This window comes from Rhagoletis zephyria, unplaced genomic scaffold (genome assembly GCF_001687245.7).
Source record: "Rhagoletis zephyria isolate East Lansing unplaced genomic scaffold, Rhagoletis_zephyria_1.1 Rzeph_scaffold_00082, whole genome shotgun sequence".
NCBI lineage: Eukaryota > Metazoa > Arthropoda > Insecta > Diptera > Tephritidae > Rhagoletis > Rhagoletis zephyria.
In genome coordinates this window covers 520,067-543,919 of record NW_016157166.1, presented here as the reverse complement: position 1 = coordinate 543,919, position 23,853 = coordinate 520,067, and the positions used below count along the sequence as shown (strand labels likewise).

The window sequence follows — 23,853 nt, the reverse complement described above, 5'->3', positions numbered from 1 at the left end:
TCGTGGCATTAAAAGGACCTGCAGCGGAAATCTTGCAGACAATTCCTGGCTGTGAAAGCAACAATTACGATGCATTAAATGGGTGCAGTGGAAAGACGTTATGGTAGCGAGCACAGGAGACAGATTTACCAGATGGAGTTGGAGAATCGCTGCCAGAAATCCAACGAGACTCTACAGGAATTCGCCTCCGAGGTTGAAAGGTTGGCTCCTGGTGCAACCGAGAGAAAGGATGGTGTTTGGAAATGCTTTAGATGCGGAAAACCAGGCCACTTCGCACGCGAATGTAAGACGGGTTGCAACAGGTCAAACAGTTCGGCAGTATGTAAACGCAGGACTGAGGATGACGAGCCCGACTCCGATCAGTCGTTAAACTAAAACGAGCCAGCAGCAAGGGGCGCACGCTGGCTCCCGCAATTGAATGCCCCATAATCTTTGTCTCGAGAATTGGCAGAAAAGCGAGCAACGTTACTGTTGGTGGATATGTGGACGGACATGAGCGAGTACTAACTGTGGATACGGGCGCATCACATTCCATCATTCGATCTGATTTGGTCACTAAAGATGTAAGGCCATTACCTGGAGCAAGGTTGAGGACAGCAACTGGTGAGGACACCCAAGTTGTAGGAGAGGTAACATGCAAAGTCGCAATAGGGAATGTGACGGTGTTACACAAGTTCATAGTCGCGGCGATTATGGATGAAGTCATCATTGGATTAGACTTTTTATTTGGTCAAGGTATGAAGATCGACATGAAGAACAGGATCATGAAGTACGACAACATGGAAGTGCCCCTTAGGTTTGGGTATGATGGTCCGTACAGCAGCAAGCGAGTGATCCTAGAGGAAAACGAGCAGATTCCACCAGAAACTGAAGCGATTAGTTGGGCGGAGGTTGGCAGTGATGGAGACGGAGTGGTTTCGTCAGGAAAAGGAAGCGGTTCACCGATACAGGAAAAGCGTGACAGTTCCGCCATCTCAGTGAAGAAGAGGTCGCAACAAGGAAGTGGTCATGGCAAGCCAGGCAGTGTTTCCGGCAGGAGGAAAGCCACTGAACCACGTTGCAATGGTGATACGCCGGTGGCCGGAAATGAAAGCGGCTGTGGAAACAGTAGGCGCGCTTTGAAGTGTCCCGAAAAAGGTGGTCGGCAAAGGCGAGCAGTTAAGCCGGAAGCCAAGGGTGAGATTATACATGTCCGGTCAATGAGCTTGACGCCGGCGAAAGAGCGATATGCGGAAACACTGGGCAAGTTTCAGCGTGACGAACCGGATTTAGCAAGATGTGGTAAAGGCAGTGCAGCACGAAGGCAGGAGCCTGGATGTCATGGACAGAGGATGCGGCATAAATCCGGCAAAAAGGGTTCCCACGAGAGGAGACATGGTCTGGTCACCACCAGTGGCCGGCAGGAGCACGACCATGTGAGATGGTGCACCACCGGAGATAAGCTGGAAGCAATATCCAGTAACGCATCGAGTCGAGAGGAGCTACAGGAAGGCGATTTGGTGTTGTTGCACATGCCGCAGCCGAAGAAAGGCTTCACCTCCAAACAACATCGTAACTGGAAAGGTCCGTATAGGATTGACAAACGGCTGAAGGACGCAATGCATCGAATCCAGACAGCTGGGAGACCTAGAACCAAGATGAAAGACTAGCAACGTTTGGAGCAGCAAGTGTGTCTGCTCGGGACGATCAGACTTAGGTGGAGGGCAGTGTGGCGAATACTGCGGCAACACAAAGCGAACAACGAGAAATAGGCAGAATGTTCGAGGAATGACGTAGAATGTTCCACAAAGAGAAACGTCAAGTTGGATGAACACTGCGAACAGCGAGAGAAAGAGAATGAGCGATAAACTTCAGAATGTTCTAGAGTTGCCATAAGTGCCAGCGCAGGTATATAAGGGCGCCGCCACNGTAAATTGTTTTTACTGTATTAGCTATTATTGTAAATTGTTTGTTGTACAATAAAGTTAATTGCACTACAATTTGGTCATCAACTGCATTTATTTAACAATCCAGCGATACGAACCGAGAGATTTGGCACGGGGGACGAGGTTTCAATGATAATCGTAAGACTGCTTTTACACAGTTCAAGTATTGAATTCTATTCTGCTCGCATGTGGGAGAGAGGGGGTGAGAAGAAAAGGGACGAGTACACATGCGTCTGTACCGTCAACTCGTTTCAAGTTTCTTGCTTTGCTTTTGGCATTTTCGTTGCTTCCCATTTAAAGAACCAAAAACTTGAGTTCAACAGAATTGAAACGTGTAAAAGCAAATAGAAAACACAAAAGAGAATGAGCAAGAATTGCTTTCAAGTACTTGAATCGTGTAAATCGGGTGTTATAATAGAATACAAGAATGTGCCGATTGCAGCAGAATTCGTGAGAGTAATTTTGGAGTGACGTCACCGTAGAGTTGACAACTGATAGCGGCAATTAAAACTGTTGTCTAGTGATGTGCTGAATTATCGGTACCCAATACTTAAAAAAGGTTGCGGTACCCAATATTTCCTTGTCGGTACCAGAAACTGATTCTTTACATTAAACCTTCGCCATTATATGCATTTCAAGTTTAGAAAAAACTTTCATTATTAACTTATATGATATCGGCTAAAACACTTGAACTTATCGCAACAGAGAAATATCAATACTTTGACGTCAACAAAACCGATACCGATTCGAAAATTGTCGCTAACTGGTTACAGAATCGTCCAATTCAGCTGGAACAAAAATGCTTCAAACAAGTAAGAGTTTCTCTGCATTATGGCCTCGAATCGACATATATACAGCTTTCATTTGAATCAGTATTAAAAGCTCTATTGGCTTCTACATTCGGGTTTTTGATAGACGAGTCTCCCCTGAACCGTTTCTTCCATATTTTTGGCCTATGTGCGCTTTTATTCGAAACTTAAATGTTTTGGTACCGAGTAGCGAGAGTATTGGATACTTAAAAGTATTGACTCAGCACATCACTACTGCTGTCATCTCGACTGTGACGTCAGCAAAACAGGTGATTCTGTCAAATTGACTGAGAGCCGATTAGCGGTACTGCCATCGGCGCCACCTGCTGTATTCTCTCCACCGTGACTGATTACGAAGTTTTTCAAGAAAAAACATACATTTTGATTTAAAAAAGGATATAGTCTCCTTTTTCTCTAAATATGTATATATTATTTATATAGATATACATACTTGATAAAAGATATTTTACCTTTCCAAATACCTTTACCTTTTAAAAATATTGAAAATTCCACTTTTACCACCCCTTGCACCGACACTTTTAATTTGCAGCAAAACAAAATTCATACAATCAAAATCAAGAATAAGGAGCGAGCCACGCCCACTTTTTCTTTTTTCCTAGGTCATCGGCCCCTATTCTTTACTTTTACGAAAATCAAAGATATTTATACTGAAATTTTTTGGAATATTTTATTTTTGTGCCATAGAAAAGATAAAAATTACTTAAAACTTCTAAAAAAATCATTCTTCGTTTAATCGCGTGCCCTTTTATATTGCACAGTCCAATTTAGGTTGAAAAGTATGCTCGAAAAAAATCTAAATTGTTCCTATTCACTGCATTACCAACACAAACAGTGATTTAAGATTTTCTCTATTTAGGTAGCAATTTAGACGTACTCGCACACAGCCTTAGGGCCGGTTTCTCCATCTCTGGTTAACACTAACTCCCCGGTTAAACATTGTTATCGACGTTCTAACTCCATGCATATAACAGGGAGTCGATAAGGTCGGTAACGATGTTTACCGGAGGATTAGTGTTAACCGGAGATAGAGAAACCGGCCCTTAGTCTTTTAACTACACATGTGAGTTGAAATATTTTGATTTCAATCGCGCGTTTTTATGTAATATACCAAAATAAGTGTGCAAATACCAAAGGGTACCCTTTGCTAGGTCCAGTTGCCACTGTGAATATTGGAAGCCGCATTATTAATAAACTAGTGCTCCGGAATTTTAAATATTAGTGCTAAATTAAAATTTAGTCTTTTAACTACACATGTGAGTTGAAATATTTTGATTTCAATCGTGCGTTTTCATGTAATAAAACAAAATAACCTAACTTCCATTTGGCTTATTAAAATTTCTACCTATTTCTCATTTGTTGTTTTTGACCTAAAATGAAAGGTTTAAACGTTTCATTGCACCAAATTTCCTTTAAATTGTAACTAACTTACATTTTTATAGCAGTTCCCTTTTAAAATACCGGTGAAAATTCTCCCAGATTAACCTAATCAATTCTCCTCCTTTTTGACATTCGTAATACCTACTTTTTTCCCGAAATACATTTTCCCTTTTTCGAAGATCGTTTAGAATAGGAGAATAGGGAAAAGAGGAAAAAACCTCAGGGAATTTTTATTCATGATAGGAGGAAAGAGAAATGAGGAAAAATTTCTAGGGAGTTTCTATTCAGAATCGGGCTGTAAGTGAAAACTATCGATAGTACATACAACTGTTTTCGATAGTCAAAAAACATCGATACTATCGATAGTACCATGGATAGTATTCCAATTCTATAACGATATGTTCCTTACATTTTCAAGACTATGTGTTGGTATTTATCTTACGATATGTAGAAAAAACAATCTATAATAAAAAGTGATTATTAAATTTAAATGCTCCCAGAGATTTCTACACATTTTGTTGTGTATTGCGCTAAAATAAATGTTTTATTATGATCGATGCCATAAATTACAAAAATTAAGAGGCGTAAGTTAGACCACCGTCCATATTAATAGTGCCGTCAATTTAAAGTTTACAAAACAAATGAATTAAGGATGAAGTTCAGTCGTTTTGGGCTTTAATTTGGTATTTACATGGATAAATTCTGGAAATTGGGATTGCATCATTACACTGGAATGTAAATTGAAGTGCAGATGTACATACAGAAGTAAAAATTGGCAGTAGATGGGCAGTATTTTCCCCTAATAAATAATTGTATTTTATTTGAAAAGTTTTTTAGCAAATTTTATTATTAACAACGAAAAATTGCTCTGGAATTATTGATGAGGCTGAGTGTTCAAATACATAGTCTTGAGTAATAAATGACTTGTCAAACAATAAAATAGAAAGTTTCACACGGAAGTTACTAGAATAAATATGAATTGTGCTAAAGGGTTTGGATGCCTTAAAAGAATATTAATAAATTACAAACCACACACAAATAACTGAGATAAAGCGTTGAATATATGTACCAGAACTAATATTTTCGAATTGTAAGCCAGAGTGTATATGGGCGTGTCATGCCGGCAGTGGGGTTTTATTCGATAATTTGTGTGGATTTACATAAAGCAATATGACGCACAATAAATAATTATGAAAGCATTAAACATTTTCATAAATAATATTGATAAAAGACAGTAGGGGTATTCTCTGAGTCTTGCAAAGCCATTGCATGGTGCACAGATTGCACGGTAAAAACCGGTTTTCGTATGGGACAGCTTTGCAAACCGTGCAATCCGTGCACTGTGCAAGGGCTTTGCAAGACTCAGAGAATACCCCTATTGTTGAATACTTGGGATATATGTATCTATACTTGTGACCTAATTTTATAAGGTATTATCAGTGATTCCTGTAGAAAAAAGGAAAGTTTTCAGCAAAACTGGTGAAATAAAGCGAAGCGCACATTAGCGCGATTCCATCGTTGCGAATGCGTTGCGAATTCGGCTGTTAACTTCGAATCCGCAAACGTGCGCACACTTGAGCGATTTTTTCGCGTCGATTTCCGATGTGCAATTCACTCAATTTTCCCTTTATTTCGTGTATTTTCGCACTCGGCGTGCCCAAATCGTACAAAATACTATTATTACGAACGTTTTTATTAGTTTTTGTACATTACACGTTTTTTTTTCTTTGCCTTTATTGCTGTGACACCTTTCTTCTTCTTCTTTGACGCCTTCAAAACGCTGCAAGCCGCGTTTCGAACGCGTCAATAGAGAGGAACATTGAATGTTCGAAAAATTCGCAGCGACGGTCGTGCAAGTGTGCGCTAGCGCATTAAAATGTATGGGTAGCATTGTTGTAATTTTTGGGCTTGCGGATTCGCAACGACAGAATTGCGCCAATGTGCGCTTCGCTTAAAACCCATAAACACCTTACCGAATCCTAAAAAACCATTGAGGAAATTGTCAAAACGAAATGACAAGAATATACAACCGCTACAACAACAACAACAACAAGAATATATGCCATGATAAAAACATTACAAGGTAAATTCATTCTCTCAATTCGTCGGCCATGATTTTGTTCTGACGTTTGCCAACATTTTAAAATCATATAAAATTGAAAATACAAAAATTAAATTGTTCACAATTGTTGTTGTTTGAGATTGAAAATGACAATGTGTGTGTGAGTTTGAGTTTTGATTTTAAAATTATATTGTTGGCAAACGTCAGACTGCCTCTCAATGGTTTTACCTTGTTATGTTTTTATCACACTTCCATTTGAGCAAGCGAAGAAGGTGGTTGGTTGATCTCTGCGCTGCGGTTTCAGTGTAATTGTGCTGAGTTTAATTATCAGTTTTTGAATAATTAGTTTTGTGCCGAGTTTAATTGCAAGTTTGATTTTTGTTCTGGATTGCGGATTCCTGGTGACCACTGCGGAATCTTTTGGAGTTTTTGTGGAATTGCTGGGGGCTTTGCCCAACGGTAAGCTGCATCTTGCTATTTGATTTTGTGCTTTTTGTGTTTCAATTAATTTGTGCCAATACGTGCAAGGAAAGTGAAACGTGTTGTTGAAGGTAGAGTAGGTGACGCCATGGCGTCAAAAGTTGATGATTTGGGGGAGACTGAGGAGGAGCATGTGGAGGCTCTGGTGGATTTTAAACATAAAAGATTTAAAACGGATGCTAATGATTGCAAAAAGGGGGGGCCCTCAAAGGGTTTAGGTTCCGTCAATCCTTCTAACATGGATTTTGAGGAATATGCTGTGGAATGGATGAGGCACAAGGGAATAGGTACAGGAAAAGGTAACGGGACTGAGGTGACGCCAAGTTGTAACGGGACTGATATGACGCTAACTGGTAACGGGACATTTGCCGATGGTACAGTTGGCGAAAATGGTGAAGCGACGAATAGTGTAAACGGCAAAAATATGTCAAGTGAATATGGAAAAAGAGGAGAAAGAGAAATGGTTTTATACCCAGCAAGCCATAAAGGGTTAGCATGTGTACTGTTTGATACTAACTTATGTGACACGGTGCACAACAAGAAAGTAAGAAACGGTTTATACTTGTGGAGCAGGATTAAGGATTTGGGAATTGAGGGCATTGATACGATAAGGGCTATAGGAGTTACGTTGTACAAAGTGTACTTTATTAATGCTTCATATGCGAATAGGTGTGTACAAAGTGATGTCTTAAAATCGGTAAAAATTAAGACATTCATTCCAAAGAACTATGTTGAGACTTTTGGAGTTATTAGACACATTCCGGTTGAGTACTCCGAGAGAGAGATCAGGGAGGGATTGAGATCGGCGGTTAAAGTTATGTCGGTTCAGCGGCTCACAAAGCGAGAAAGCAAAGAAAGTAGCAATAGAATACCAACTCTGTCGGTGAAGATTGTTTTTTTGGGGGATTGTATTCCAAAAGAAGTGGTTTTGGATTACACAATACTGGAAGTTAACCATTTTTATCCCATGGTGAGACAGTGCTTCAAGTGCGGAAGGCTGGGCCATACGCAGAAGGGGTGCAAGTCAGCTAAAAGATGCCTGAAATGTGGCAAAAATGATGGATGTGTGGGGAATTGTACTTCGACCAAATGTATTTTATGCGGTGATGAGTCGCATAATTCGTTCAACAAGTCTCACTGCCCTGTTTGGATGAAGGAGGATAGACTTATTAAGATTATGACCTTAAAGAGAAAATCAAGACTGGAGGCTCTAAATGAGTGTAAGGAGGGTCATAGTAACAGGTTTGAGTTACTAAGTGTGGAAGATTTTCCAGAGCTTAGTACACAGCAATCCGTTTTGAGGGATAATGATAGGGAGGCGAATGCTGTTCTTACTCCTATGAGCTTTGCAAGTAAATTGAAGAATGCTGGTGCAAGGAAGATAAATACAGTCAGGATGGTGCAACCGAAAGAAGCAGTTCAAAAGAGGATGCGGACTACGTCTCAACAAAATGGTATAGCCTTGAACAGACAAAACTTACATATTGTGTCTGAGATTGAGAAGATCACTACTGAAATGACTAAGTTTGCAAGAGATGCGTTCCGTAAGGTTGATTTTCCTGCAGGTGTTAATGCTTTTGTGCACTTTAATGATCGGTTAAAGCAGCACTTTTTGAGCCTGGAGAATAGTGACACGAGTCAAGATGATGGGTTAATAATTAATCATCAGAATGAAGATACTACAATATAACGTACAATCGTTAAAGAAGAATGCCAATAATTTAGATTTTTTTGCTAATAGTAATAATTTTGATATTTTGTGTCTCAGTGAGGTTTACTCACATGATGATGAAAATGGTAGGAAGAATATTTTTAATTTTAATTTGGTGGAAAAGAAAAGAGCTGATGGATATGGGGGAGCTGCGGTAGCCCTCCGCAAAGCCATTAAGTTTAAGAGATTGAGATATTTATCAGATCATGATGTTAGTGTGGTACAAACTACTAATCTGATCACAAATTTAGTTATTTGCTCGGTATATTGTGAACCGTCAATGGATCTCACTGTGTTTAGGAATTTCATCACAAACCTTTTTAATTTTCTTGAAGCTTTTAATAATGTTTTTGTAATGGGCGATTTGAATGCTCGCTCGGTTGTATGGGGGGATACAGTTGATAACCCGAAAGGGAAATGGCTGTCCAGTTTCATAAATGCTTCAACCTTTAAATGCCTGAACAATGGTGACATCACTTTCAGACCAGTGATTAATGACATGAAAAGGGGTTCGGTGTTGGACCTAACTTTTACTAATGTGTCCACACAAGTTAATTGGGAGGTGCTAAAATTTCAAATTGGGGGGAGTCATCACTATCCTATTGTGACGGATGTGAATTTTACAGAAACCAATTGTGTCAGTTTTTTTATAAAAAAAAAAGTTGTTTAGCTCTTTGAATAAGGTTAAGTTTGAACCCACAGTAGGTTGCGTTACACAGACCCTAAAAAATGAGATTAAAAGTGCCACTACGATTTTAAATGATAAAACACCAAAATCATGGTGGAGAGAGGACTTAAACAAATTTTTCAGATTATACAAAGCGGCGAGAAAGAAATGTAATTCTGCACCGACCCCGGAAAATTTTAACTATGCCCTTAAGTGTGAGGAAACATGGAAGAATGAAGTGAAAAAAGCGAAAAATCAAAACTTCATGGAAAGTGTACAGAGGCTGAATATGGAGCCAAATACTAAGGAGGCCTGGAGATTCGTAAACAACTTAAAAGGAAACTCAAGAAAGTCAGACATGTCACAATGGCCGGAGGAATGGAACGATAGATTTCTCCAGCATTTGAAAGGGCAAGTAATGAATTGTCACGATGTGAGGGATGATGAAAATGCTGAGTGTTTTGACACGACAGTTCCAAGGTTCACCTTGGTGGAGCTGAATTCTATACTTAAAAGTAAGAAAAAAAAATCGGCAGGGGGTCATGATAGAATCACGTACGAAATGATTCGTGCGCTCTCTGATGACTCAAAGGAAATGTTGGTAAATACGTTGAGTGACGCATTTTTGAGGGGGGAAGTTGAAAGGGAGTGGCGTATCATTAAAGTGATACCCATTCTTAAGAGTGGTAAGGATCCTGGTGATCATGAAAATTATAGACCCATTTCGTTAATACCGGTTCTTCTTAAAACTGTTAATTTGATGGTCAAGGCCAGATTGGACCCTTTCCTAGCTGAAAAGGGTGTGCTTCCAAATAGATGTTTTGCTTATCGTAAGGGGAGGTCTGCCTCCATGTGCTTAAACGAAATCTTACAAAATATTCATGTGTACAAGGATAGAGGTCAAAAAGTTGTGGCAGTTGTTGTGGACATTAGTAATGCGTATAACAGTGTGCCGACGCTGTCTTTGTCTAATATGCTAAAGGGTTTTAAGGTTGAAAGCAAGTATGTGAACTGGATTAGGTCCTTCTTGCAGGAAAGGGTATTACGGCTTGGGAAAAGTGAAGTTACTGTAGGTAATGGGTTACCACAAGGTAGCTGCCTTTCTCCACTTCTGTTCAATGTATATACCAGATCTTTACATGAATGTGAGGATAATTGGACTGATGTATTTCAATTTGCGGATGATTTTCTTATTTTAATACACGATTGGGATTTTAAGAGATTAACTGTCAAGCTGGAGCAGAAAGTCAATGAGTTTGTAAGAAGATGTAATAGTCTGAACCTTGTNTGAGGAAACATGGAAGAATGAAGTGAAAAAAGCGAAAAATCAAAACTTCATGGAAAGTGTACAGAGGCTGAATATGGAGCCAAATACTAAGGAGGCCTGGAGATTCGTAAACAACTTAAAAGGAAACTCAAGAAAGTCAGACATGTCACAATGGCCGGAGGAATGGAACGATAGATTTCTCCAGCATTTGAAAGGGCAAGTAATGAATTGTCACGATGTGAGGGATGATGAAAATGCTGAGTGTTTTGACACGACAGTTCCAAGGTTCACCTTGGTGGAGCTGAATTCTATACTTAAAAGTAAGAAAAAAAAATCGGCAGGGGGTCATGATAGAATCACGTACGAAATGATTCGTGCGCTCTCTGATGACTCAAAGGAAATGTTGGTAAATACGTTGAGTGACGCATTTTTGAGGGGGGAAGTTGAAAGGGAGTGGCGTATCATTAAAGTGATACCCATTCTTAAGAGTGGTAAGGATCCTGGTGATCATGAAAATTATAGACCCATTTCGTTAATACCGGTTCTTCTTAAAACTGTTAATTTGATGGTCAAGGCCAGATTGGACCCTTTCCTAGCTGAAAAGGGTGTGCTTCCAAATAGATGTTTTGCTTATCGTAAGGGGAGGTCTGCCTCCATGTGCTTAAACGAAATCTTACAAAATATTCATGTGTACAAGGATAGAGGTCAAAAAGTTGTGGCAGTTGTTGTGGACATTAGTAATGCGTATAACAGTGTGCCGACGCTGTCTTTGTCTAATATGCTAAAGGGTTTTAAGGTTGAAAGCAAGTATGTAAACTGGATTAGGTCCTTCTTGCAGGAAAGGGTATTACGGCTTGGGAAAAGTGAAGTTACTGTAGGTAATGGGTTACCACAAGGTAGCTGCCTTTCTCCACTTCTGTTCAATGTATATACCAGATCTTTACATGAATGTGAGGATAATTGGACTGATGTATATCAATTTGCGGATGATTTTCTTATTTTAATACACGATTGGGATTTTAAGAGATTAACTGTCAAGCTGGAGCAGAAAGTCAATGAGTTTGTAAGAAGATGTAATAGTCTGAACCTTGTCATTAATTTACAAATAACTAAAGTAATACATTTTATCAAAAACTGTAAAAAGGAGATAAATTTGCAGGTCAACAATCATTCGATAGAGCAAGTTAAACAAATCAAGTTTATAGGTCGTACTCTGACGTCGTCCTTGTCTGTAAAAGCACATTACAATAAACTGCTTGAAAATGCTTCTAATAATGTAAAGCTTATCAGTTGGATTACCACAGTTAAAGCTGGGGTAATGCCTAATATTGCAGTGAATCTGTACAAAAGTTTAGTTAGATCCAAAATTAAAGTGGCGAGAACCACTGTACATGATATTCCAAAGTCTGTGGAACAAAAAATTAGAGCTTTTCAGAATAAGACCTTGAGAAGGTGTTTGGGTTTAAGCCCCTCTACCCCGACTCACAATATATATGTACTAGCGAATGAGTTTGAACCTAGAGAAAGGGAAAAATTTCTAACTTGCCGTGAATTAATAAAACTAAAATTTGTAAACCCCGAAGTTTTGGACTGTATCAAAGGGAGTAAAAAGAATAACTCCAGCTACTCGACTACCTACTATCAATTCAAGGAGATTTTTAATAATATTAGCACGGAAATTAGTTTTCATGAAAGTGAGCATCTGAGAATTGTGAGACATGTGCTTGAGGGTAAAAAAGCGAACTTCTCTAAAGAGCAGTATCAAGCAGAGTATAGTAGTCTAGTACACAGGTACAAGGAAAGAGGTTATACAATTTTTGCCACGGATGCATCGGGTGGGGAAGACTCCATGGGGTGTGGAGTTTTCAATGTGACACATAGACAGAAATTTCTCTGGAGTATTAATTTCAAGACTTCATCAGTTTTTAGTGAGTTGTGGGCTATTGTCTAAGCAGTTGACGTAGCGGTTGAGGACAAATTTAAAAAAATTGTAATTTTTACGGATAGTTTGACGTAGTGTAGGTTGTTGGAAAAATGCGAAAATGGAACAACTACATAGTTGCAAGAATACATTCCATTATCAATAATAGTGGCTTAGAGTGTGAAATAGTATGGACCCCAGGGCATGTTGGGATTGAAATGAATGAGGTGGCTGATGAGTTGGCTAAGTGGGCGGTGTCAGTGGGCGCCCCTTTGAATGTGTTACTTACTCCGCAAGAAGCATTGAGACAGATCAGTAGCATTCTGAAAGATGAACAGACTGATGTCTGAGTATAAAGGTAGAACATTTTTTTCCCGACATACCACACAGACCTTGGTATTATAAGTCATCACTTGATGTGAAAGATGTCAAATTTATTAATCGTCTTCTTACAGGACATACTTATGATAAGGAGTATCTACATAAAGTAAAAATTTTAAGGTCCAATATATGTGAGGAATGTCAAACTGTTGACAATTATTCACACGCGATCTTTTCTTGCAGGAAATATGCTAGCACAAGATCAAAGTTTGATGCAGTTGGGAAATGTAAAGATTTTGATGAAATTTTTTTAAAAAAAGATGAAGCAATGCTCAAGGAATTGTGCAACTTTGTGAAAGAGGCACAAATTGATATTTAGTTGTAATATAGAGTACAAAATATATAGTACAAATTAACTTTATACTTGTTNCAGTAAATATTATTTCACTCCGAAAAAAAATTATACCGATATGATCAGGAGTAAGACCCCTATCGATCCTAATAATATTATTTTTAATAAAAGCAATGTACGTATTATACACCTATACCCCCTAATTATACNAACTACTTTTTATGATACTGTAGTAATGGAATATTTTGTTTATGTTTGTAGTCAAATCGCTCAACAGGGAAGGCCAAGCTCGTGATTTGCTGCTTTCCGTTTTTTGTTTTGTTTTTTGTTTTTGTTTTTTTTGTTTGTTTTATGCTCATTGCACTTGGAAGTAGGCATTTACTTTGCCTTTCTGTTTTGTTTGGCGGTTTTGTATAACTGGCTTGATAAGAGCTGAAACTTTACGAATGTCAAGACGAGATATATACTAAAGCTCTGCAGCTGTTTGGATGCTGCAGTTTTGAAGGAGAACAACAGTGTGGTGAAACGCTTTAAGTTTATTGATCACCCTGGCCTGTGGGAGTTTCCGGCCATCTAACACTCTCTACAATCAAAAAAAAAAAAAAAAATGTTTTTATCATGATATATGCAGTGATATGAAATCATTATACCAGAGCAGGCTTTATAGCAGGGCAATCGTGCGAAACAACGATCAACTTGGTGGTGGCAGAATGAAGGAAAGTTTCTCAGAATAGAAAATTACGGTCTCTGTTTTCCTCGACCTTAAAAAAGTATTCGAAAACGTAGATATAAGCATGATACAAAAAAGAAGGTAGTTTCATTACTACTATTTTTTGATTATAAAGCAGATTTTTGACATTTCTTCGGGAAAATTTCCCAATACGGAACCCGGCTTTTAAAAAAACAAAAATGAGGGGGTTTAGAGCGGCTTTTTGTGATTGTAAATCTGAAAACCTCACCCTCCGGAGGCTTATAGTTTTGATGAAAATTGAATTTTAAGTTGCAAAAAATGTCAACTTCAACCACACTTTTTGCTTCGTAAACCAATTGAACTAAAATGTCGGTGCTGCCACACAAAAAAAAATGCCAAAAAAAAGCACTGAAACCGAGAAACAATAAAAACGGGCATTGTAATTAATTTTTTTAAATTAAATATCGATTTATTGATAAAAAAAAAAGTGATTGAGTCTAAAATGGAGAGATTTTGTAATAAAAATGTTAACTTAGTTATTTATTAGTTAGTATTGATTTTCATTATTTACCGAAGTATTGATTTTTATGGAAAAAGCGGCGCAGGCGAAAATTCAAATTTTCATAGTTTATCGAAGTATTGATTTTTATAATAAAAGCGGCGCAGGCAAAAATTTTTAATAAAAAATCGCAATTTTTTATTAAAAATTTTCATTATCAATTTATCGATGTACTTTTTCTACATTTGTGTACTTTGAACTACAATAACACCAGTAAATATTATTTCACTCCGAAAAAAAATTATACCGATATGATCAGGAGTAAGACCCCTATCGATCCTAATAATATTATTTTTAATAAAAGCAATGTACGTATTATACACCTATACCCCCTAATTATACGCACTTATTTGTGGTGTATTTTTTTAACGTAGCATACATTTTGTGTTACTGTCAACCATTGTTATTTCTGCTTGTTTGTAAAATGTGCAAACGTTTGTGAAGACATTTATAAACGCGTTTTACTTAATTAATTAATTAAGAATTGTATATTAAAGAATTACAAACGCATGCGAACCTTTTAAGGATAATATATTTGTGTAAATAAAAGTGATAGGTATGGGGTTATAATAAAATGTAGTGATAGCAGGTGGGTTATTTTAACAACAAATAACTTAAGTACTATTAGCCCCAACATTGTGCAAGTGGGAAATATAGTTGAAGGAGACCTCCATTAGTATCCCCACCGAGTTTCATAAAAAAATTCAGCATATTTTGCACGGAATAGCAATTGGTTCCGTAATGGAAATCTCAGCCATTTCTTCAGATGTAAACATTAAGCATAGCTTTGCCACATTGAAATTTTTTGAGTGGGGAGATTTTCTTTTAAATATTTGGGATTTAATAAAAGAGTANCGTTTTTTGTTTTGTTTTTTGTTTTTGTTTTTTTTGTTTGTTTTATGCTCATTGCACTTGGAAGTAGGCATTTACTTTGCCTTTCTGTTTTGTTTGGCGGTTTTGTATAACTGGCTTGATAAGAGCTGAAACTTTACGAATGTCAAGACGAGATATATACTAAAGCTCTGCAGCTGTTTGGATGCTGCAGTTTTGAAGGAGAACAACAGTGTGGTGAAACGCTTTAAGTTTATTGATCACCCTGGCCTGTGGGAGTTTCCGGCCATCTAACACTCTCTACAATCAAAAAAAAAAAAAAAAATGTTTTTATCATGATATATGCAGTGATATGAAATCATTATACCAGAGCAGGCTTTATAGCAGGGCAATCGTGCGAAACAACGATCAACTTGGTGGTGGCAGAATGAAGGAAAGTTTCTCAGAATAGAAAATTACGGTCTCTGTTTTCCTCGACCTTAAAAAAGTATTCGAAAACGTAGATATAAGCATGATACAAAAAAGAAGGTAGTTTCATTACTACTATTTTTTGATTATAAAGCAGATTTTTGACATTTCTTCGGGAAAATTTCCCAATACGGAACCCGGCTTTTAAAAAAACAAAAATGAGGGGGTTTAGAGCGGCTTTTTGTGATTGTAAATCTGAAAACCTCACCCTCCGGAGGCTTATAGTTTTGATGAAAATTGAATTTTAAGTTGCAAAAAATGTCAACTTCAACCACACTTTTTGCTTCGTAAACCAATTGAACTAAAATGTCGGTGCTGCCACACAAAAAAAAATGCCAAAAAAAAGCACTGAAACCGAGAAACAATAAAAACGGGCATTGTAATTAATTTTTTTAAATTAAATATCGATTTATTGATAAAAAAAAAAGTGATTGAGTCTAAAATGGAGAGATTTTGTAATAAAAATGTTAACTTAGTTATTTATTAGTTAGTATTGATTTTCATTATTTACCGAAGTATTGATTTTTATGGAAAAAGCGGCGCAGGCGAAAATTCAAATTTTCATAGTTTATCGAAGTATTGATTTTTATAATAAAAGCGGCGCAGGCAAAAATTTTTAATAAAAAATCGCAATTTTTTATTAAAAATTTTCATTATCAATTTATCGATGTACTTTTTCTACATTTGTGTACTTTGAACTACAATAACACCAGTAAATATTATTTCACTCCGAAAAAAAATTATACCGATATGATCAGGAGTAAGACCCCTATCGATCCTAATAATATTATTTTTAATAAAAGCAATGTACGTATTATACACCTATACCCCCTAATTATACGCACTTATTTGTGGTGTATTTTTTTAACGTAGCATACATTTTGTGTTACTGTCAACCATTGTTATTTCTGCTTGTTTGTAAAATGTGCAAACGTTTGTGAAGACATTTATAAACGCGTTTTACTTAATTAATTAATTAAGAATTGTATATTAAAGAATTACAAACGCATGCGAACCTTTTAAGGATAATATATTTGTGTAAATAAAAGTGATAGGTATGGGGTTATAATAAAATGTAGTGATAGCAGGTGGGTTATTTTAACAACAAATAACTTAAGTACTATTAGCCCCAACATTGTGCAAGTGGGAAATATAGTTGAAGGAGACCTCCATTAGTATCCCCACCGAGTTTCATAAAAAAATTCAGCATATTTTGCACGGAATAGCAATTGGTTCCGTAATGGAAATCTCAGCCATTTCTTCAGATGTAAACATTAAGCATAGCTTTGCCACATTGAAATTTTTTGAGTGGGGAGATTTTCTTTTAAATATTTGGGATTTAATAAAAGAGTAAAATTTGCATAAGAAATTGCAAGTTGATGTGTTCGATAATCAAATTTTAACGTTTTTCTCAAGCGTATAAAAGATCCTTTGAATAATATCGATGTGCAGAGATGAAGAAATAAAATAAAATCCAGTTTTGGAACATTTGTTTATTAAACAACTTTTTTTCATTTTATTTTAAATAAAGTAAATATATTTGCATAACAAAACTTTTTTTTTTAATAGTCCGAAAAGGATGTATTGTAAGCTATTCGTCATTAAAGCATAGTCCGAATAGTCTCATTTCCCTCACAATTAAAGGAGCCAAAATTCAGAATTCTCCCGAAGTGAAGTATCTATAAGTAATTCTGTATACAAAACTATCGTGGAAATCTAACGTGGAACACAAAGCCTCTAAAGAATTGGCAGCATTTTGGCAATGTAAACAGGTATGGTGGAGCAGATTCTCAATCAAGAGCGTGGGAAGTCGGCTTGCAAAACTTCAAAGAACTACTGCCGTGTGCTGTACAGAAGCTTTCTCTACAACACGTGGCGCTTCTCTGATGCACTGCTGCATTTACCGTCACTTTGTTACTTCATACGTAGGGAAGCCTTAAAGGCCACCTGCAGACTAGAAAGAAACGGATGAGTTGGGCGAGGTGGAGGGGAATGAGTTTACATGTCTGCGGTGACAGACAAGCTGCACTTAAAGCATTGGTCTGCCCTCTAACTACTTACTTCCAAACTCTGGGTGCCAGTTCAATCGGGAGTACCTCCTATCGTCCATAACCATATTATCTTTCATATCATGAAGCACCGAAATTAAAGCCTTACTGGGGCTAACGTTTGCAAAGCACATTCAAATCCTTTTCGGTGATTGGCTTTGGAATAAACGAATTTAATAATAACTAATTTTTGCAGTGGACAACATATTTAGCTCTTTTGTTTCAAAGAAAACGTTTTTTGGTTGTTTTTCAAATATGGCGATTTATGAGTTCCCATTTTCGTTATTGCTCACACAGGGCACACGCTTTGTTGTCTCCCTTGCAGTAGGGGTGAATTACTTATTATACTGTGCCCAATGCAGAGTCGAGTGTAGTTAGATGGAAGTGATGCTTAGTAGCTGGGTTTAGTGCGATTAGGATTAATTCTCGAGTAGTGATGACTATAGTGAGCCCAGTCAGATACTAGTTTGCTTTGCCTCTGCTGCTCTATCAATGTATAAATATCACTTTTACAGATGATATTTCAAGTGTTGGTAGGAGTAATGCTGTTGTTGTTGTAGCAGGTTTTGGGGAGTGTTGCTGGAGTGACAGTCCTTGGCCAGATATAAATTTGGGTCGTTCCGGTTACGTAGACCCAACTGTCGTGGGAAGGAGTAAAGCTCATTCATATCTTTGGCAGTAATATCAGCGAATGTATTGCCGTTAATGCATGAATGGCCTGGCACCCTCATAATTATGATGATGATAATTGGGATGCGAAATCAGGATATTTCGTATACTTTTGATAATGTGATTGGAGTTATTATAGTTTTTTAAGGCCTGAAAACAGGATATGCTATCTGTGCACATGGTGAATTTTCCCCTGGATTTTGACGCATAGTGCATGGCATAGAGAACTCCTGTTGCTTCGGCGGTGAAAATTCTTTTACGACAGAGAAGGAAGTGTAATTCGCTTTGGAACCGTTTCGTGTAGTGTAGCATTCCCACGACAGCCGGTTCTACGTACCAGAATGATTCATTCCCACGATAGCCGGTTCTACGTACCGGAATGACTCATTCCCACGATAGCCGGTTCTACGTACCGGAATTACTCTGGTTTTACCCGACCAACGGCTGTTGTTTCGGCGATCTAACCCCGTTTAGGTCGGCGAAGTATCTCAGAAGTTGTTCGTCCATAGGGCTACATTCGCTACGTTTTCTTCTACTCAGGGCTGGCATCGAGTCAAACCCAGGGCCAGAAACCTACACCTGCTGTGTATGCCAGAGACGACTACACCACAACTCCACCTCAGTCAAGTGCAAAGCTTGCGAGGGGTGGAGTCACCTCAGAGTCTGCTCAGGACTGAGAACACATCGGCAGTAGACCACGTCGCTTGTGGCCCCCTGCTGCTCAAACAGAGTAGCCTCCAAGGCTAACCCCAGTCCACCTGAGCAGTCCCACACAAACACCACAGCACAACAACATAACACAATAGACCACACCACAACCACGACAGACCACAGAACACACCCAACCGCACCACCCCCCTTACGCCGCCGCCAACAACTCTTGGTTCCTCCTACAATCTGAACAGGTTTGTCAGATCAGGATATTCCGTAATGTGACATCAGTCAAGTGCAACACCTGCCTTGGCTCGTGCCACTTTAGGACATGTTCAGGTATGCGCACCACTCGAGACTGGACGAGGAACTTCGAGGGCCCGTGTTGCGCTGCACAGTCGCAAACCTCAACCGCGACGCCATCCACCATCACCACAGGGTGGCAACCACCCCAGCAGCGCACACAGCCAATGGCGACACGACCACACACATCTCTCACACCCCGCATCACCACACGTCTCCCGAACCACATGAAGCTCCTTCAATTTAACTGCAACGGGCTTCAGAGCTGATCGAGGAGATTACCGCCTTTATGGGAAGGCATAGTAACTGATAGCTGCAGTCCAAGAGACGAAGTTGCACAGCAATTCAACATTGTTGAATTGTGCCGGGTACAACGTGCACCGTCGAGATCGCGAGCGAGATAATGGTGGTGGCTTAGCGTTCATCACGCACCACACCGTGCAGTATCGTCTTATTGAAGCAGACATCGACCGCAGGGATACCACCCTAGAATGGCAGGGCATTGCTATCCGGCCAGGCGATGTTGAGCTCGAAATATTTAATGTGTACATACCCCCCGTCACCTGCTGCCCGGCAGGATATCCCCCCGACATTGGTGCGCTCCGCAGAGGTGAAAACCGTATGGTAGTAGTTGACTTTAATGCGCACCACGATCTTTGGCACTCAAGCCTGTCAAACGATCGTAGGGGAACAGACTTGGCTGAGCAGATAGACGATTCGACATTCTGCACAATGAACGACGACGCACCCACCAGGATTATGGGCAGCTGCTGCAGCACGCCGGACATAACAATAGTCAGCGCTGGTCTGATAAACAGCATATCATGGCCACCTATGCTGACTTTGGCATCAGACCATCTGCCCATCGTCATCTCGATCGATAAACCAACCGACTTTGCTTCCGCGGAGCACCGAACATATATCAACTTTTCTAAAGCTGATTGGAAAGGCTTCGCGGAATTTACTGAAAACACCTTCGCTGCTCTCCCCACACCAACCGACGTCCACCTTGGTGAACGTAAGTTCCGCAGGGCACGATGCATCACTGACCTACGTCCAAATTTCCATGCCGAAGCGGCTGTTCTAGCCAATGAGCGTGACAGCTTTCGTCAGGCCGATCCCGGAGATCCCCGTATCAGGGATCTCAACGCGGAGATTCGGCAACTTGTAAACGTACATAAGCGGAAGAAGTGGGAGGAGCATCTGAAGACCTGTAACTTTACCTCTGGTGTGAGCAAGCTTTGGTCAACCGTGAGGTCACTGTCCAACCCGACGAAGCACGATTACTGAGTCGAAATTTATTTCGGCGACCATGCCTCGTCGGACCCTTAGCGATGCGCGAGATACTTTAGCCGGCAGTTCATACTGCATCCTCCGGTTGACAAAACCAAGCGTCGAGTGATCAGAAGGCTGCACAAACTGCCAACAAATTGTGCCCCCTTGCATTCATCTGCGGTGAAGTTCAGGTGGCCATCGGGAAGGCGAAAGCCTCCAAAGCCATGGGTCCCGACGGAATATGCATGCTGATGCTGAAAAATTTGGGTCCTGCGGGAGTAGCGTACCTAACGGAGGTCCTCAATTTGTCTATGGCCACTCTCATCATCGCAGACATCTGGAAGGTGGGGAGAGTGGTCCCACTGCTCAGACTGGGGAAACCCGCCAACAAAGGAGATTCGTATCGACCGATAACACTACTTTCCCCAGTAGCGAAGACACTTGAGGCCCTGCTGCTCCCGTATTTCACGAGCCACCTGACCCCAGCGAAGCATCAGCATGGTTTCGGTAAGGTGCACAGTACAACAACAGCACTTAACGCCATAAACACTCAGATAACTCGTGGCCTTAACCGTAACCGTCCCTGTGAGAGAGCGATTCTAGTAGCGCTGGACCTGTCAAAGGCTTTTGACACTCAGCCATTCCACGCTACTAGAAGATATAGAGGCTTCCTCTCCCACAGAGGCTCAAAAGGTGGTCGGCAAATTATCTGAGTGGTCGACACTCGTCGTTAATGTTTAGAGACAAATCGAGCAAACTTAGAAAAATAAAACAGGGGTTTCCGATTGTTCGATCATGGCGACTGGGAATGGAATTGATGACCTGTGTTCGAAAGTAAACGGATATCTCTCCGATCTTTCTCGCTTCTTCACTGCAAAGTGTCTAGCCCTCTCCCCTACGAAATCCTCTGCGACCCTGTTCACCACCTGGACGAATGAGGTCAGGCTACCGCTGGGAATTCACGTCGATGATACACCAATTCCGACGGTGAATAACCCCAACATACTCGGAGTAACATTCGACAGTCTGCTCACCTTCTCTGCGCACGCAACCCCTATTGTCAATGAGATACAGAGCAGCAACAAAGTCTCAAGTCGATAGACGGCAGTACCTGCTGCAAAGATAAAGAAACGTTGCTGGCAACGTGCAAGGCAAAAAGCCGGCGGGTTTTAAACTACGCAGCTACAGACAGTACAAAACACAGCACTCAGGACAGCGACCGGATGCCTCCTGATGGCACCAGAACACCACCTCCATGACGAGGCGAAAATGCTCCCAATTAGGGAGCCTAACACGATGCTCTGCAAGCCACCCAAACAGACAGCTGCTTGCAGAGGAGCCCTCGCCAAGGCACGTCAGGAGGCATCTATATGAACTGACGGACGAAGTCCAGAGGTTCATTAAGCAGCCTCTGGACCCGTCAGCATACCGACAGGCCCTGAACGGCATTCATAGGGACTCAGTCTCGAGTTATGTAGACTCTAGACCTGTGAATGCCGTTTTAGGCACACAAACACCGGACATTGACGCGACGGAGCTCCATCTGCCTCGGGAGACTAGAACAACAATAGCCCAACTTCGCTCTGGCTACTGCAGCAGGCTTAACTCTTACCTGAGTAGGCTAAACGTGGATGTGCCGAATGAATGTCCGGCATGCGGAGAGACCCCTCACGACTCGAAACATCTCTTCGCGTGCCCGGAAAACCCCACAACCCTAACGGCCTCGTCCCTGTGGACCGACCCTATTGAGGCTGCACGCTTCTTGGGGCTGCCGTTAGTGGAACTCGACGACAACGACTGAGATATCAACCGATCTGGGCGGGGTTGTTGTAGCTGGTACAACAACAACAACATTAGCGCTGTACTCTGCTGATGTCGTACTGGATTTTTTCAGTTAACTTAAATCGTTTTCAAAGCATTTTTTCAGCGCCCATGGCGGATGATGGGCACATCTCGGCGAAGTTATTCTTAGGGGGAGTCCATTTTCTTTAGCAAAGGTGGCGCATTTGCTAATTGAAGAAACTATTTTGGGTGTTCTTGTACGGAAAAATGACGAATGGAAATATGAAAGTGTGTGCAGGGAAGTGTTGGTGATGAGAGCAAGCTTAGGATAAAGTTTCCTTATGTTGTCTTCAACGTTGTCGGCTAGCGGTGGTAAACCAGTTTCAGCCAGGATGTTGTTGTTGTTGTTGTAGCGGCACTACTAAGCCCCGCCTTTTTCGGGTCAACATTCAATAATTTTTTGGAGTGCAATAGGGTATAGTCGTGGCGCTGGGTATGCAGTTACAGTTGCATGGCTATACTCAATCCCGGCTCTTGCGTCCTCGTTCGCGCACTCCGGGCAACGTGAGCAACCCATGTGTGAGATGCGGTAACCAATCCGAGTGGAGCCTTGGGTCACGGCAGAAAGAGAGGGAGCTTCGGTGGGGCCACTCTGACTTATTCGGTTTAAGGGCTCACTGAAGTCTGCAGCGTCTGTTCACCAGTAGGTGCGGCTGCAAGCGGGTGTCTGCTTGGAGCAAGCGGATCGCTATATAAACCACCCCCGTCCCAGCAATGGGTTGTGCGCTGGGCTTGGGACCCGCCACGTAAAAACCACTTCCAGTGAAGAATGGAATGTCCGGACCCTTAATGGAGAAGGTGCCTCTGCCCGGCTGGTTGATGTCCTCGTAACTAGAAAAGCTGACATCAACGCCATCCAAGAAATGCGTTGGACGGGGCAAGGCAAGCAATGTCTGGGGCCTTACGACGTCTACTACAGCTGCCATGTAAAGGAGCGCAAATTCGGAGTTAGATTTGTGGTGGGAGAGAGACTCCGTCGCCGAGTACTGTTGTTGTTGTAGCGGCACTACTAAGCCCCGCCAGGGTTACGCGGGTCTCTCGTGGCAGTGGAAGCTCCGTCTCTTCTACAGGTGGTGATTGGGCTCGTATTACGGCATTCATAGGTCGAGAGTCGAGGTAGGTATTAACTGACTCTCTATGAATGTCGTTTATGGCTCGTCTGTATGTCGTCGGGTCCAATGGTTGGTCTACGTACTGTTGGACTGCATCCTTGTACACGAATAGGAGCCCCCTGACGTGCCTGGGCGGAGGCTCCGAAGGTGACTCCTAAGATTTTTGGGTTGTTTACAGTCGGTATTGGTGTGCCATCGACGTGTATACCCAACTCTAGTCTGACCTCCTTCGTCCAGGTGGTGAAGAGGGTCGCCGTTGATTTCGTNGCTGTTAGGGTGTTCACTTCTGTGACACCCCACAAGAAATTGCTTACAGAGCATTTTGTTGTGTTCCCTGACGGGGAGCACTTGGGCCGCGCTGTGCAGGTGGTGCTCAGGCGTCATCAGAAGGCACCCAGTTTAGAACCGGCCGGCCAATTGCCTTGTATGTTGCCAGCAACGTTTCTTTGTCTTTGCCCCAAGTGCTGCCGGCGAGCGACTTGAGGACCTTG

The 23,853-nt window shown here is 40.8% G+C and overlaps 1 protein-coding gene across 6 annotated transcripts in view; it reads left to right on the top strand.

Annotated features, from left to right (window-relative positions):
• The first annotated feature begins 4,496 nt into the window (after window positions 1-4,496).
• Window positions 4,497-23,853, top strand: part of LOC108373575 (putative dual specificity tyrosine-phosphorylation-regulated kinase 3 homolog) — a 165,150-nt gene continuing 145,793 nt past the window's right edge. For 2 of the 6 annotated variants that reach the window (XM_017629535.1, XM_017629543.1), the window contains exon 1: window positions 4,962-5,222. The gene's annotated coding sequence lies outside the window, so the exon portion shown is untranslated. Of the gene's footprint in view, window positions 4,717-4,961; window positions 5,223-6,413; window positions 6,654-23,853 lie in introns of those variants that run through there. The other 4 variants (XM_017629491.1, XM_017629526.1, XM_017629505.1 and 1 more) reach the window with 4 other exon arrangements.